At 46.5% G+C, this 16,211-nt stretch overlaps 1 protein-coding gene across 1 annotated transcript in view; it reads left to right on the forward strand.

The window, feature by feature from the left end:
• Nucleotides 1-281: 281 nt before the first annotated feature.
• ADCY4 (adenylate cyclase 4) overlaps nt 282-16,211 on the forward strand; it is a 178,555-nt gene continuing 162,625 nt past the window's right edge. The window contains exon 1 of the mRNA XM_069238292.1: nt 282-905. The gene's annotated coding sequence lies outside the window, so the exon portion shown is untranslated. The remainder of the gene's footprint in view (nt 906-16,211) is intronic.

Genomic DNA, 16,211 nt, shown 5'->3' on the forward strand with positions numbered 1-16,211 from the left:
GTTTGCACTACATAAAAACTGCAACAAAAAAAGGTTCATGGGCCACCTTTCTGTTAATGATTGTTATATGTGAATACAACCAATGCTCAGTGTTTAAAAATGTAAAAATTGCTAATTAAGTAATACTATCACAAAATGCGGTGCAATGCTGCATAATTTACTCAACCCGGCTGCATAACGTGGCCCTCCCCTGCCGCATAATTCCAGTGGTCCCAGTGTCAGTAGTGGGACAGTGCGGGTCTTCTGGTCCAGGATTGAGATGCACTGGCAGAGCAGGTCCCAGTACTGGGACAGCAGGGCGCGGTGCGGGTCCAGATTGGGGTTCAGCGGCTGATCTCTGTGTGGTGCCAGGACTGTGGCTCCACGGGCGAGGGTCTGAGCGCTCGGACAGCCGGGTAAGATTCTTGAGGAGCGCCTTGAGTAACCCTGGGCCCTGACCTCCACCTGCCAGCCGGACACCTGGCACGCCCCCCGGCTGCCCTGGGACTGGGAGCCGCCTTCCGGCCGGGAGGGCTCCGGGGCACCAGCCCTTGTCTGCTAATGGCGCTCCGATTGCCCGGGGATGCGTGCGGACGGTGCCGCCGCCGCTCGGGAGGCGTGGGAGGGAGGGGCCTCCCTGGGAGTGTGCCCGGGGCGCCGGCAGCGCCGCTCTCAGTTGCCGGGCAGCTCACGGATGGAGCGGAGCTCCCGCTCGGAGGCGGCGTCGGTGCCATGTGTGCCAAACTCTGAGGATCGGACGCAGCGCCGCAGCGGCCACGGACTCGTGTTTTTGGAGAAGGGCGGCTGTTTTTGCACTTCAGTGTGGGTTCGCACCAGGTGACCTGGCTATGTAAAAGGTCCGAGTTCGCGGCTGGGGTCCGATCTGGGTTCCAGTGACCCACCGGAGGAGGACGCGCACCGCCCCGGTAAGTGCAATGAGGAGGTGGCTCCTGAGTTCGTTTATTTTTACTCCATTGCCGCTGTTTTATCTCAAGTGCTGATGTCTGTTGCGGTGGGTTTACATAAGTGAGGAGAAAGCGTGTGCTAGGGGTGGTCATAAGTGAATAATCCCTTTAATAACGAGCAGGGGGACAATTTCCTGGCGGCGTGAGGGCACTGGGCATTTAATTCTGTACAAGTAATGGCCTTCACATTCAGACCGTCTGGGAAAGGATAAGAATCGAGGGTGTCTTTCGTGCCCTCTTGCAGCTACAGGTCCAGGGATTTCTCTGGAGCGAATCCCAGTTTCTCTGTGTGTGTCCAGTATTCCAGCTGACGTGAAGGTGGGTGGGCACTTGTGTTTGGGGCTATTAGCCGGCCAGTTTCACTCCACTATCACGCGCCGTGTTATCTTGTGCCTTTCGTGTCTCTCCTCGTGTATGTATTTTCACACTGACAGACCGTGGGGCAATCGTTAGTGAACATCCGAAACACGAGGCCTTGGGGTCCATTAGTGACAGAGTTATTTATTGCAGGCGCATTCGTACCCCCAGTCGGGGTAGGAATTGTCAGTGGGGTAGATCCGCAGGGATTGCCCTCCTTTTTTTCTGCTCCAGTGAGGAAACGCTTGAATGTGCCTTTTGTGGTACTTTGTGAACGATGCAGTTTGAGGAACATTCTTATGCACGAATATAGCACCTCTCATCGCGTGCTCCCCGTTTGTTGACCTGCAGTCGGAAAATGTACTTAATGAAATGTTACCAACGCACAAAGAGGCTCAACAGATCCCAAGCTCCGCACATCGACGGGCCTGGACGCGCCGTAAACTAGGTCGCATGACTTCATGCGTAATGATATGCTCGAGGAATTCTCCCAAGTCCTTTAATAACTGGAATCCATCCGTGAAAACCGCTTCCGTCCGCTGCTGCTCAAAGACCCCTGCGTGGCTGCCCCAGAAACCCAGGGGGACAAGAGGCACGAAGCCTCGCACCCCAGAGGGCTTGGATCCAGCTTTATATGCATAGTAGGATAGGTCACCTCCACTCTCCCCGGCGCCCCTTGGGGGTATCAGCAGTGCTTAATTTGTGCTTGTTGTTTCCGGGGCTGAGCACCGGCCCTTATGTTTGAGGGCCGGCGCCTATTTTTCTGCCTCCAGCATTTGATGCGAGCAAAAGACACATATGGGAAGGAAGGAAGAATGGGGAAAAAAGAAAAAGCGTCACAAAAGGAGAAAGTAGAAAGCTGCAAGAGTGCGCTGAAGGCGCAGGGAGCGGCTTTATATGGATTGAAGAGGCCCGAGATGGCTTCAGGATTACGCTGCCTCTGTATTCCGTGTTCGCACATTTAATTGCAGCAGCCGCGTGTTTAAGAGGACGGCTTTGGGCACCGGCACCTTTTTATTTACAAATTAAGCACTGGGTGTCAGTTTGTTTTCTGCTACAGGTGAAAGGGTTTTTGTAAATTGTAACACGCCCCCCGCTATTAATAGAGCGCCCAAGACGCGCGCGTTCAACCTTGGACAGCTCACAACATTAGGGCGGCTCGCACAGGAATGGTACTCCTTTCAGCAACCACAGGGTGAAGCTGGCACCGCTGTGGTTTAAGCCGAGGACCTGCAGTTGTCACACCGATCTCAGCCGTAGGCACATTACCCCAGTGAACTATGCTCCCTGTTGTACGGTCGCTCTGGCCACGAAAAATGGCAAGGAAGTGGCAGGGTAAGGGAATGTGTAAAGGGGGAGCCTAGGTTGGTTACTAGACTGAGCTACATACGCTCGTGCGGTAACAAATCACGATACACTAGCCCAAGGGAGAGCCGACAGTGCCCTCCTCATGATGTCTACGGTGAGACCTCTTTTGAAGTCTCTTCCCCATAGATAATTTACCCACGGGCTGGCAGCGGACTTAGCGCCCAGAAGCCGGGGCACCGGTGGGAGAGTTGAGAGAGTAGCGCTTTACCTGGCGCGCGCTCGGGCTCGGCTAGGTTGCACTGGGCTTTCAGCCTTCGCCCCAGGTTGGCTACTTGGCTACTCAGGTGACGTCAGGATCTGTGGGGTGCTTGTATTGTACTTTATGCCTTTTCTAAGTGGCTTCAAAGCGCTTCAGTGAACAAGGGAAGGGGAGGGAAAGGTGGGGCGGCTGAAAACGAGGATATGTGAAGAGGGTGCGTGACGGTATATCCTGTATATTGTTGTAAAGCTGACCTACTTTCAGACCAGCCTTGCTGTATTGCTACGTTCTTCCGACGAGTTCCACCCAGGTTCTGGAACAGAATGACTATCGGGAGTTACATGAGGTGTATTTTAAAGTGATAACCGAAATGTCCAAACTACTAAACCCATAATGTTATTTATAAATTGAACCATTACATTCACCTTCTCGTTATCTGCTGGTTTGTAGTCTGCGCTACATTCTGGAGTTGGAATATTGCTAGTGAAACAATGCTGTCACTGGGCTGCTTCAAGGCACTACATGGAACATGAGAGTAAGGAAGGGGGAGGACACAGGGGGAGGGGTGTAGCTTGTCCAGTAAGATTAGGGAGGGGTGAACTTCAGCTTTCCCAACAATCACGCTGACATATAATGTGAAAATAAATTATACGGCAAGCGGGGCGCACCAGGGGGGCTTAAGGGTCTGTGGAAATGAAACAGGAATGCGGATAGGTAGGGGTACTAAGTGAAAGAAACTCAACATTTTGTACAATAACCCACATTTTGAGGACTTTCAAAACAAATATGAGAGAGAGAGTTTGCCAGTTAGTGCTTTCAAAAATCCCAGGTGAAATCCGACAGAGACCTCCCCAAACCCGACTGAAAGCACCTGTGCCCAACTATCCATGTGAGAAGGCATTTATTAGCGGGGTGGAACACCCCATGCACCCCCCCTGAAGCTATGCCCCTGGCTGGAGGGCAGGACAGGAGGAATGTAGGCATGGGGGTGGAGTCATTCTGTGCCTTCGGGGACTATTGGGTTAACTGTATCATTTTTTGTGGTTTCCTTTTGTAGTTGTAGATATAATTGTTTTTGCCCATAGATTTCGGTAATCTTTTCAGTTCAGGGACAATGTGGCTAGCCTTTGCACATGTGAGAGGATTTCTATTTCTAAGTCGTTAGGGGAGTGGGTGTGCAGACAGAAGGTATGTGGTGCGATATATAGACTTTGTTCATAACCAAGCATTAGTGAATGTCGTCTAATTGTATGAAATTAAATCCATCTAAAGCTGAGCTCTTAATTACTCCTGCTGGTAGTATTACTCCAGAGCCCCATACACTGGGCAGACATCATGGGTCCCTCTTCCACACCATCTCAGATGACATGGAACCTCTGCATCCCCTCATGCGTCCTTCCGCCACACTATCTCAGACGACATGGGACCTCGGCACCTCATCATGATTCGTATTACCATGCCCTTGGCATCCCTTTATGGGTCCCTCTTCCATGCCTTCTCAGGTTGCATGGAACTTTGGCATCCTCTCATGGGCCCCTCTTTCACTCCACCTCAGACGGCATGGTACCCCTGCATCCCCTCATGCGTCCTTCTCCACACCTTCTCAGACGGCATGGAACGTCTGCATCTTCTCATGCGTCCTTCCTCCACACCTTCTCAGACGACATGGAACGTCTGCATCTTCTCATGCGCCCTTCCTTCACATCTCTCAGACGGCATGGAACGTCTGCATCTTCTCATGCGTCCTTCTGCCACACCTTCTCAGACGGCATGGAACCTCTACATCCCATCACAGGTTCTTCTTCCACACCCTTGGAATCCGCTCATGGGTTTTTCTTCCACTCCTCCGTGGATGCCGCATATCCTCGGCATCCCATAATTGGTCCCTCTTCCACGCCTTCTCAGGTGGCATGGAACCTCCATCTTCTCTTGGGCCACTTTTCGACACCATCTTAGATGGCATGGAACCTCTGCATCCCATCACAGATTCTTCTTTCACACCCTCTGCCTCCACTCATGGGCCCTTCTTTCACACCATCTCAGATAGCATGGAACCTTGTATCCCCTCATGGGTTTCTCTTCCAATGTTCTCAGAAAGCATGGAACTTCGGCACCCCATTACGGTGCCCAAATCCACTGGCATCGATCTACCCATACTCTTTGTTTAAACTCCTTGTTCCTTTTAGATTCTCCTCGAGTGGAAAATGCCTGTGAGAACGCATGCTGGGGATTGGAGGGGCCCAACACGCAGAACACACAAGACCCCGTGTCAAAACCGTCTGCACATTCACTGCCTACTCTCAACAAGCAAGCACCCCAGATTCCCACTGCTGCCCTAATCTTAAGAATCCTGCACATTTTTAAAGTATTTCTGCTCACTTTGAAAATGCTTGAAAAAACATCTGTAAATGTCGTTTATAAAGTATGCAGGATCGATTCTTTGGCGCTTTCTCAAATAATTCTTTGCATCTTTTTGAAAAATCATCCAAAACAGTCTGCTTTTTTGCAAAAAATGTGTACTCTTTTTTTCAATTATTTTTTTTTAACAAGCATTCAAAGCACCTTTTCAAAGATCTGTCACCAAACATTTAAAAATGGAGTCATCAGAACCGGTTGACACATTAAGTAAACTTTTAAGGAAAACAAAGCTTTTTTGCGAAGATTTCACTGGACGTTTTCAAAGAGTTATGTATAGCATTTCACCAATTTCATTAAGTCTGCAGCATTTGTTGAGAATCTTCTGAAAAAACGGAGTTTTTAAAAACACTCAGTTTTTTTTAATGCTGCACCCTTTTTCAGTGGCTGTTTTTTCAGTGTATGTTATATATTCATCATATAAAAACTTAGATATTTTTTCAGGTTCCCACACACACAAAACACAATTACAAATACTTCTCAAAGAACATCACACACTTTTGAAATACATTTTCTTTTCCTGGAAACTTTACAAATAGTGTTGGTATATTTCCTCGGTTAAAAGATCATTGTAATCCTTTTACAATCCTGCACATTTTATTAACAAAAAAGACTTCAAAACTTCCTAAAACTACCAACTTCTCAATGAATCCTGATAATTTTGCAAAGGGCTTCATGGACATCTTAGAAGAATCCTGCACACATTTTTTTCAAAAAAGCAGTTGACCATTTAATAGAATCCTGATTCTGACGTAGATTTTTATTAAATTCTACTCATGTGTCAGATAATCTTATATTTTGAGCATTGTTCCAGAAACAAAACAACCATTTAAAAAAAATCTGTGCACTTTTTAAAAATAAATTGGAAGTAGTATTTTACAAAATATCCCAACCGATTTTTCAAAGACCCTGTGTGTGTTTTTTAAGAAACCATGTATTTTGTATCCTGATCAGTTTTCACTGAATCCAGCATTTGTTTTGAAATAATCATTTATACTTTTAGCATTTCCATAACAGGTTTTAAAAGAACATGCATCATTTTCCCAATACACCTGAGCAACTGTCAATCTGCCGACCAAACCCATGTGGATTTGGTATATTATATTAGTTTTGAGGGATTCATCGCAATATGGGCATGGTTCTCAGACTCTTATCTAACCGGAGTCAGCGGTGGGAATGTACACCAGCCTCAGAGTGCTTTGTACAGGCCACATGAAGGAAACCCTGCACAATATGACCAGCACTTGAGCCTGATTTACAGTGGTGTCATAATGGAAAACCCACCTATTCCTAGACCTTCAGCACACTACGCCTATGGGGAAAGACGTCTCACTTGTGGACTCTCCCACGGACAATTTAGGGCCCAGGTGAAGTGGGCAATTGTCCAGGGCCCCAGCTTCTAAGGAGCCCCTGAGGAATGAACTTTCTCTCTGTTAGACCTCTGTCTATTCTAATTCTGCCTCTAAACATCCCTCCCTCTGTGTCCTCATCTACCTCTAACCCACTGTGTTCTTAAGGACTTTTGAGGTCCTGGACAATACTTATTTTTTGACACCCTGTTAAAGTTTAACATATAACACAGTATTCCTTGGCATCATGCGAATTTGAATTTGCAAGAAATGGGTAATAAAATTCAAATTTGTTCTGTACAGGGGCTGCCAAAATACGTCTTGCCAGGGTCCCCTAAAATCTTTAAAATGATACTGGAGTCTCCTTCTGATTTAGCATTTTGTACAAAAATCAATGGGTATTTTACCACTGCCACCCAGTCCTAAATTAAACCCTTAGCTCTTATATCCTTAGTTTGGATATGCTGTGAATGTACTGTTAAGAGGAAAGTGCAGGAAGCCACCGGCCCCAGCTAGTCTCTGCAGAGGCCGGAAAAAGCTTCTTAAAGCTGAGCATGCAGATCACTGTTTCCTTTACCATCATCCCAGGCCCCCTTAGCACCTCCAGCTTCCTCTACCACCATTCCAGGCCCCCCCAAGCACCTCCAGCACAATCTAACACTAAATGCAGAGCAAACTCTATGCAGTGGTGCTGGCCTTGAGATGAGGAAGATCTCTGCTGCAAAGAGAACCCTGAAGTGTCGGCCTAGTTTGGGGAGTCCATCAGGAGACTGAAGTGCTGGTAATGCCCTGGGAAAGTGCATGTGGGGTGGGGAGGTTAGTAGCCAACGCGTGTGGCTCAGTCCTCTGATGTACTCGCCATGGTGATCTAGATGTGACCACTCAGCTATTCATCCTTACAAGGTTGATAAGCGAATCCCATTGAGCTAGGTAGCAAACACTTGATATCTGTGCCAAGATACTGGCCGGGGTGAAAGCATGCTTTACAAAGGCATATCTGATGGTATGGTTAATACTGGCATTGGCTCTGTAGATGCCCCTATAGGCTTGCATAAAAATCCTGCCACTATCTGCCATTGTGTATAGAAGTGTTGCAACTGTGCGTATAATGACCTGCTGTCAAATCGGCAGGGCCACTGGTATTCTGTAGCAACAGACGACCAAATTTTGCAGCAAGGTTGACTAAATTATGCATCAAGAAAAGTCAAATTATGCTACGTAATGCAGCACATTTTGTGATAGCATTATTTTGTCATACATGGCATGTTAACATTGCCTGAACAGTAAAAGTAAAAAGCAACTGAAAGGTGACCAATCAACGTTTTAATTGGGCCTTCCCTCTGTGCGTCAACACTGTACTGTGATTTTAGTAACTTTTGATCATTTGAGATAGAAACATTTTTATTGCTAAAACTCTATAGATTATGGAGCAGAAGATTAATTATGTGGCAAACACTGCAAATCCATAATAATGTGAAATAATAATAATGTGAAATGCGATGCGTCCACTGAAGTGGGAGGAATGGAGTCACTTGTGATTTGATGCCTAGAGAGGGACAAACAGGTACACAAGAAACAAGCCTTCTCTCCAGGGTGCCTGCTGCCTGAAGGAAATGTAAATGTGAGCAATTTGTTAATCTGCAAACATGAAGACTGCTTGAAAGACAGAATTGTCTTTGATTGTTGGAGTCACTTGAAGCATCCTGTTGACAAAGATGTATTCTTTTTTTAACGGTATGGTAAGAGGGTTACCAGCTGAGCTGTAGAGTGTGCTATCAATGAATAGTTATATAAATGTTTGCACTGGGTACAGTCTGCTTGTTGTTAAAGTCTATATTTTAGAAGCACTTTTTTTTTTATCTTGAACCTAAATCTTTTTGCACATTTTGTGGTTTGTAGTAGTGCATTTCTCACAGATTACTTTAACTCGAATTTATTTAAAATTTAAGGTGTGTGTTATTTTATATGCATTTGCGGCTACTGCAAGGAAGGGGTGGGGGCAGAGGGTAGCACGTGGAATGTGGGAGCAGGGAGGGGAATGTGTGCAATTAAAAAAAAAAAAATTAACTTACGGGATGCCTCGGTGTTCCACTGCTCCTACCGCTGCAGTTCTTCTCGTCTTCTTTCTCCCCACCCAATCCCTACGCTTCTCTCATGCAAATACCCAGCATGAGAGAAGCGCTGGAATTGAAATGCGGCTCAGGAAGGGAGTGAGAGACTGCGCTTGGTCTCCATCTGGCTGTGCAACACAGCCAGGTGGAGAGTTTTAAGTGCGCGTGTCAGTTTGCCCAGCCTCAGACAGCCGGCAAAAATGACACGCACACTTAGAGGTGCACATGCCACGCCTTCTCCACCTGCTGACAAGGAGGATGCTGGCCTGGCCCAATCCTAACTAGGTGGGAAAAAAGTGATTATAAAATACTTCTATTATTATCATTTTATTTTTCTGCTTTCAGCAGCAGGGCGGAGCTCCTTCGCCATAGCGGAAGGGCACCCCCTTTCTGAAGGTGAAAAAACAACAAAATAGCTAGAGTTTTTTTGATCTTTTTAGCCACGCCTTTGACCCCAATGCCCATCCTCAATGACCCCCACCCTATTGCATTCTAGATCAGTTTTCATACTTTTTTAATGCATGTCGAATGCTGCTTGTACTATTTTTTATTTTGATTTTTTATTTTATAGGGTGGGGCAGCAAAGTGCTGGCTGCACTTCCACTTTGCCAATAAAAGCACTTTCATGCTACTTCTTTTTAAATATTTTTTTAGGTACCGATCCTTCCCAGACTGGTATATAAAAAAAGGTGCCCACGTCACCCACAGGACTCATGACACATGCACACTCCTCAAAAATAAGACACTCATGTCTTTTTGCTTTTTCCTTTCTGCTCATTTTAAGTCGCAGCTTACCAGACAGAGCAGCTGTCTGGTTTGCTAAAGACGTCTTGGGGACATTCAGAAAGTTGACCTAGGAATGTATTCTGCCTGTTGCTTGCCATTGGCTTTGTGGTTTGTAACTCACATTTTCTTGCTTTCCATTTGCTGGCTTTATTTGTTTTAGGCTGACCAGCTTGAGTTCAGCCCTTGCCTTGCCAACACCCTATTTGTAGTATCCTTCTGAGTTCTCCCTTTCTGTAAACTGGCCTATAAATCTTGTTCTTATCTTGTCACATTTGCTGTGCATTAAAAGATCGAGGTCAAATGTGAAGCACTGTCTTCTGAGTGCACATGTTTAGTTTTCTTTCTCTGTGAGAGGATTTTTTGTGACAATCTTGCTGGCTACTGGGGGTAGGAAATGTTTTTTTTCTAGCACGACAACATTTAAATGAACTGTTTAAGTATTTCAAAATATATCAGAATTAGGAACACAAATGAAACATATTTGTTGTTATTTCTGAAGTTGGCTTGACACAAATACTTTAATACGATCATAACAAATCGTTAACCTATGTGATGCAATTTCCACACGTTTTTGTCTGTGCGCTGTATAGATTTATTAGTAAAACTGTATGCCTGTGCAAATGTAATGGTAATTTCAATTGAAAATATGTTATCTGTAATGGCAGTGTGCTACCACACCATGAATACTCCACTTTAAGCCACTCCACTTACTCTGGACCACTTCACACCACTGCACTCCACTCCACACCACTCCACTCCACCACACTCAGCACCACTCTATGCCACTTCACGCTAAGCCTCTCTACTCTACGCTGTACCACTCTACACTGTGCCAATGCACTCTTTGCCACTCTAATCTGTACTACTGCACTTTTTTCGCCACTGCACTCTACACCACTCCAATATAGGTCACACAATGTACTCGCCACAACTCCACTCTATGCTGCTGTACTCTGACACTCTGCAACCCTGCACTCTATGCCAATGCAGTCTACGCTAAAGCACTTCACTCTGTAACACTCAACTCTTTGCCCCTGCATTCTATGCCAATCTACTGTAAGCCATTCTAATATACTCTGCACCACTGCACTCTACGCCAATGCACTCTCCATAACTGCACTCTGTCACTGCACTCTACTCTGCATCACTGTTCTCTACACCAATACTCCCTACGCCACCCTACTCCACTCTTCCACGGTCACTCTGACACTATACTCTGCAACACTGCAGTCTTCGCCACTGAACTCTACACCCCTCTACTCCAACTCTACCACAACACATGGAGTGACTGTTCTCTCCCTGAGCTCCACGCGCCGCTGTTACGTATGTTCAAAGGTTCATCCCTCCTCTGGTCCGCTCCTTTAGGCCTCATCAAAGCAGAGTAAAGGACGTGGTTGGTTGGAATTGGCATGCCTTAAGGAGAGTCTGTAGGCAACTCTCCATCTGAAGCCAAAAAAAAAAGGCGTGCTCCTTCCACTATAATCATTTGCTGCCACCAGTGCTCAGTCATCTGTACTGCTTCTTCTGCCAATAGATAACAAGGAGTGGCGTTTGTAGGTTATTCCGGACCACAGGTCTCTGTCTCAAGCAATATCACAATCACCCATTTCAGAGTTTCAAAGTGAGCATTTGTGACTTGGTTTATGATATTCGGTGCCAAGATGCCAAAAGGGGTGCACATGCTCTTTACAAGTACACTTGTTGTTATAAGGTCCACAGTTACCGCAGAAGTGGCTGCGGTCTTGCTCAGATGTGTTAGAATAGAGCTGCCCCCACAAGAATGCCTGCAATGCTGCAGAGAAGTAGTAACCTGCACTTGTGGACGTGACTTCCCCCTAGCAGGGAAGGGCTCCTGCCGAACCTGTTGCTCTCAACACTTTACCTTGCCAGTGGCATGGACATGAGCATGCCTTGTCTTGTGAAAAGTAGCAGACATTTTACTGTCTGCGGGAAGGTGCATTTTCACTCCTTGTGGAGGAGGGTCATTTCTGAAAGGCCTATAGCGTCGGACCTGGTAACCAGCACAGTCTGGGCTTATTTTAATCCAGTGAACCACAACCCGAGACTGTCCCCTACACAGTGCTTAATTTGTAAATACAAAGGTGCCGGGGTCCAAAGCCCTCCTCTTAAAAATGCGGCTGCTGTAATTAAATGTGTGCATATGGTATACTGAGGCGGCGTAATCCTGAAGCCATCTAGGGCCTCTTCAATACATATAAAGCCACTCGCTGCCCCTTCAGCTCACTCTTGCAGCGTTTTACTTTCTCCATCTGTGACGCTTTTTCGTTCTTCCCTTCATCCGTCTTTCCTATATGTCTCTTTTGCTCGCAGCAAATGCTTGAGGCAGAAAAATAAGCCCCGGCCCTCAAAAATAAGTGTCGGTGCTCAGCACCGGAAACAACGAGCACAAATTAAGCACTGCGCCCTACACCCTATTAGGTAGAAAGTACGTATGGGCCATGGAGTCAGTCTCCTCACATGGTGTGACACAGACAAGTGGACTGGGGCTCCATAGAATCTGACCTGTCACATGGTGTAACTTAGAAGCTACAGATGTCAATAACCGCACAAAGGAATGCTGGTCCAGGAAGTGTTGCCTCACAGGTGTAACTGAGACACAAGTGACCCATGGCGTCTACCCCTCACCGGGTTTAACTGAGATGGGCGGTTCCTCTGATCCATGGATTATGCCCTGTCACAAAACTTTCCTGGTCCATACGGTCTCCCCTCTTGCACAGGGAACTTTTGGTCCAAGGAGTTTGCAACGAGTAAATAGTACTCCTCGCCTCAGGAGTCTCTCCCCTCAGACTGCATCTAAAACACAGGTAATCCTGGCCCATGGAGTCTGTTCCCTCGCAGGGTTTGACTGAGAGAAAAGGTACTCGTGTTCCGTGCCACCACAGAAGTGACTGCTGACCTAGGAAGTCTGTTGCCTCACAGGCATAACTGAGACTCACCTGATCATGGAGTATGCCCCTCGCAGAACATACTCCTGGTCCGCGGAGTCTGATCCCTTGGAGAAGAAAGTCCCAGTCCAGAGTCTGTTCCCTCACAGAAAATAAACATTTTATGAGGAGTCTGCCCTCTCAGATTATAACTAAGACAGAAAGTACTTCTTGACCTTGGAGTCAGACCCCTGACAAGGTGTAACTAGACAGGAAGTACTTCTGCTCCATGCAGTCAATCTCTTCACCTAGTGCTACTGAGACAAAAGGAACTCGTGTCCACGGAGTCTGTCTTCTCAAAGAAAGACGGCTGATCCAGGGAGTCTGTTGCTTCACAGGTGTAACGGAGACCAAGTGACTCTGGGTCCGTGGAGTCTGTCCCATCACATAGTGCACCAGTGACAGAACTGGCTCGTGATCATTGGCTTCTGTCCTCGTGCAGGGTGTGAAACAGGGGAGGCTCGTGGTCTTTGAGTTTGTCCACGACCTCAGAGACTAATGTTCCACAGAGTGGTTCCCTACCCAGAGTTACTGAGACCGAAGGAACTACTGTTCCATGACATCTGCCTACATCACATATTGCAGATTCGCTTTTCCTAGCGTTCATCTCTCACGTACGGTGTTTAGGTGTAAGTAGTGAGGCAACTCTGATATTGCATCTCTGTTTGAGGGAGGACAAAGGATTGCACCGCAGCGCTTGTTGGATAAGCACTGGGCAGACGCAGGACTGGATACAACCAGCATTCAGGTGTCTTCATGACTAAAACTGCTCTATGACACGTGTGCTAATTACAGCAAAACTGACCCTGCCTTCCTTTACTAAGTGAGAAACAGACCACGCTGTTGTATCCTGCACATTTGTTGTTTAGAGGGCACAACGTTATTCTCCCCAGCCATGAGATCTAGTCACCCAGGCTGCGTCTCTCTCTGAAGGCTGGCCCATGGTCAGGTTTAGCTGAGGTTGTCCTAAGTGTTTTAGAGAACAAAACTCAAAACAAGTTCTAGATCTGATACAGTATGCTCAAGGATAAGAATAGTAATGATAGGACAGGCCATGCCTCATGCTAACAAGAAAAGCACATGCAATCGGTTTGTCTTTGTTCTGAAAACACTGAAGATCTCCCAAGAGAAAACAATGTTGAAGTCAACGGAGTGTCGGAGAGTCTGGAGTAAACCAGTAATCCAATAAGGAGGAATATTATTTTGCAGGCTGCCCTAAGAGGCATCTCTGTTAATGTACATGTCCTTATGGAGCTGAAATTTTACTTAGAAAGGAGAAATATCCACGCCAACAGTTTTTGATTCATATTTTTATTACTATGTTTTCAGGAGTATTTGTGTTATTGTTAATTGGTACTTGCACAGTGCGCACCCTGCCAGTAGTGAAGTAAAACAATAGTGTTTTTGTTGTCAGGGGTTTGACGCCCCAAACCTTTTCACCGCGGGCCAGTGGGTGATTTTAGACAGTTTTGTGGAGATTTGTAATAAGTGAAGCAGTAATGTCTGGATTAAAGACTTGCAGGTGAAACTTGAGGGCCGCTTATATAACTCCTCATTCAGTGCAAGCGTCTACTCACTGATCTGCAAGTGCATATTCGGTCTGTGTTGGATGTATGTTCAGAGGCGTGCCTTTATGTAGTGCGTGAATCTTGGACTCTGGGTGCGAGAACTCCTTAAACAACCTGCACCTATAGGCGGTGCACCTGTGCAGTACACCCATTACCTCTTTCTCTCCTTGAAGCAATTCCAGGTGAGGTACAGGGAACTTGTTAGTCTGACAAACCCGGAGACAGTGCCAGGTTGCTGGTTACTTGGGAGGCAAAATATTTTCTCAGATACCAAAAGCATGTTACAGCTCATCTATTTGATGGGCGGATTCCCTAAAGTCATGCCCCTCGCTGCGGGCGAAGGATGGTTTTCTGACTGACCTATGTGAGACCACCTACTGACAGAGGTATGACCACTCGTGGCAGTGGCAAAATGGTGGGGCCCCCTGCAGAATGTGATGAGGCGTCCTCGAGTCTCCATATCTCACAGATATTGTAATGATGAGGAGGTGGAAAGCGAGGTAAACATCTCCTTCTTTATTGACTTCCTCACACGAATGCCCCAACTGTCGTTCTCTCCCTCCCCCCAACATTCCAAAACCCCGCACGCAGCATCAGCCGCGCACACAGACACATGAAGCCGAAGGAAGGAATAAAACACACAACACATGGGGGGGCAAATGACAACATCAAGTGACCCTGCACTTCTATGGAACACTACAATATCCATTGGCCTGGGGCTGGCCCCTTTTTTAGGGTGCGCCTCCCACGTACCTTGCACCGCATGGGCTGCAAGGTACTGTGCTACGCACCTGGCTGGTAGAACGTGTTCACAGGTGTGCCCATTTCTTTAAACATTGTGTTCTTAAATAAGTGACGTCACGAGAGCAGACAAGTGAAGGAATGCTACCATTCTAGCCTGAGAGCTTCCCCGGTGCCTCATTGTCAGAGGCCTGTTGTGGAATCCTTCACTCTTTATGCGTTTGACCTTTAGTTTTTATTGTATTTGTGCACCCAGCAGCCTGCAACAAAGGCTGGAAATATGATCTGTGAATATGAGTTGTTAGTTGGAGCCAGCTATACAATTCTTCCCAAACAACAGCTTCTATAAATAAACCACAGTATGCTTGGATGATCATTTTCATAATCTATTAAAAAGAATTCTTCTGAATAGTTACTGACTGGAGGACAACATCTTGGGCTAAGCATGCAGCACTGCAGATGCTCCTGAGAATATATGTCAGTCTTCGATGTGCTTTATCATTAGCCAGGACATATAAGTACCAGACCACAAATATATAACACGAGTTCCTAGTGTCAGCTGGCCCACGGACTACTCGAGTGACGGGTCACAGGTTCGAATCCCCATGAGGCCTATCGCCCTGAAAAACTCAGCAAAATGAGTACGACTGAGTTGCGAAGTAATAGCAACGATTATTTTTGTGCTCAAAGGGAATTGAATTTGAGCGCTGTGCTGCATAGCTCATTGTTTTCTTTACTCTGTTGCGACTTGTCCTTTCCCTGCAGGGCACACAAAAAAGGGAGCCATATTACATGTAGATGACTCCTTCCCAGCCCAAAAATATTAGGCTCAGTGCCTAATTTGGGCCGGTGGTTTTCGATGCGGGGCACCAGAACTTAATTTTGAGCGCCAGCTCTTATTTTTCTGCCTCAAGCATTTACTGCAAGCAAAACACAAATATGGGAAGGACGGAAGACGAGACAAGCATTTGCAATGCAATGGGTCTCGCATTAGGGTTACTGGGGTTGTAAATTCCTAACTGGACTTTTGTTACCATGAATTGAAAATGAAGTGTAAAACAGTTGACATTAGCGAGCCGATTCACAACGCCATGGCCGCCATGAGCGCGAAGGAGGGACACAAAAGGAAAAAGAAGTTTGCTCACAGTCAAACGTATCAGCAATCGTGCAATTATCCATGTAACAGGGTCAGTCTGCAAGGTGGTAACAAAACCCTGCCAAAGCAGGACTAATGTAATGCATTTACTAATGATAAAAAGTGATTTTTGAAAGGCAAGACCACGAAGGAGCGAAAGATCTGGCAGTGAGGTGGGCGTGGTTGAAAGCCCATAATTCTTACAATCACTCAGGGCGCTTGTGTGCTCGACCTAAAAAATGGAAAAGCGTCACAAAGGGAGAAAGCAGAAAGCTGTAGGAGTGCGCTGAAGG

The sequence above is a fragment of the Pleurodeles waltl genome, chromosome 6 (genome assembly GCF_031143425.1).
Source record: "Pleurodeles waltl isolate 20211129_DDA chromosome 6, aPleWal1.hap1.20221129, whole genome shotgun sequence".
In the NCBI taxonomy this organism is placed as follows: domain Eukaryota; kingdom Metazoa; phylum Chordata; class Amphibia; order Caudata; family Salamandridae; genus Pleurodeles; species Pleurodeles waltl.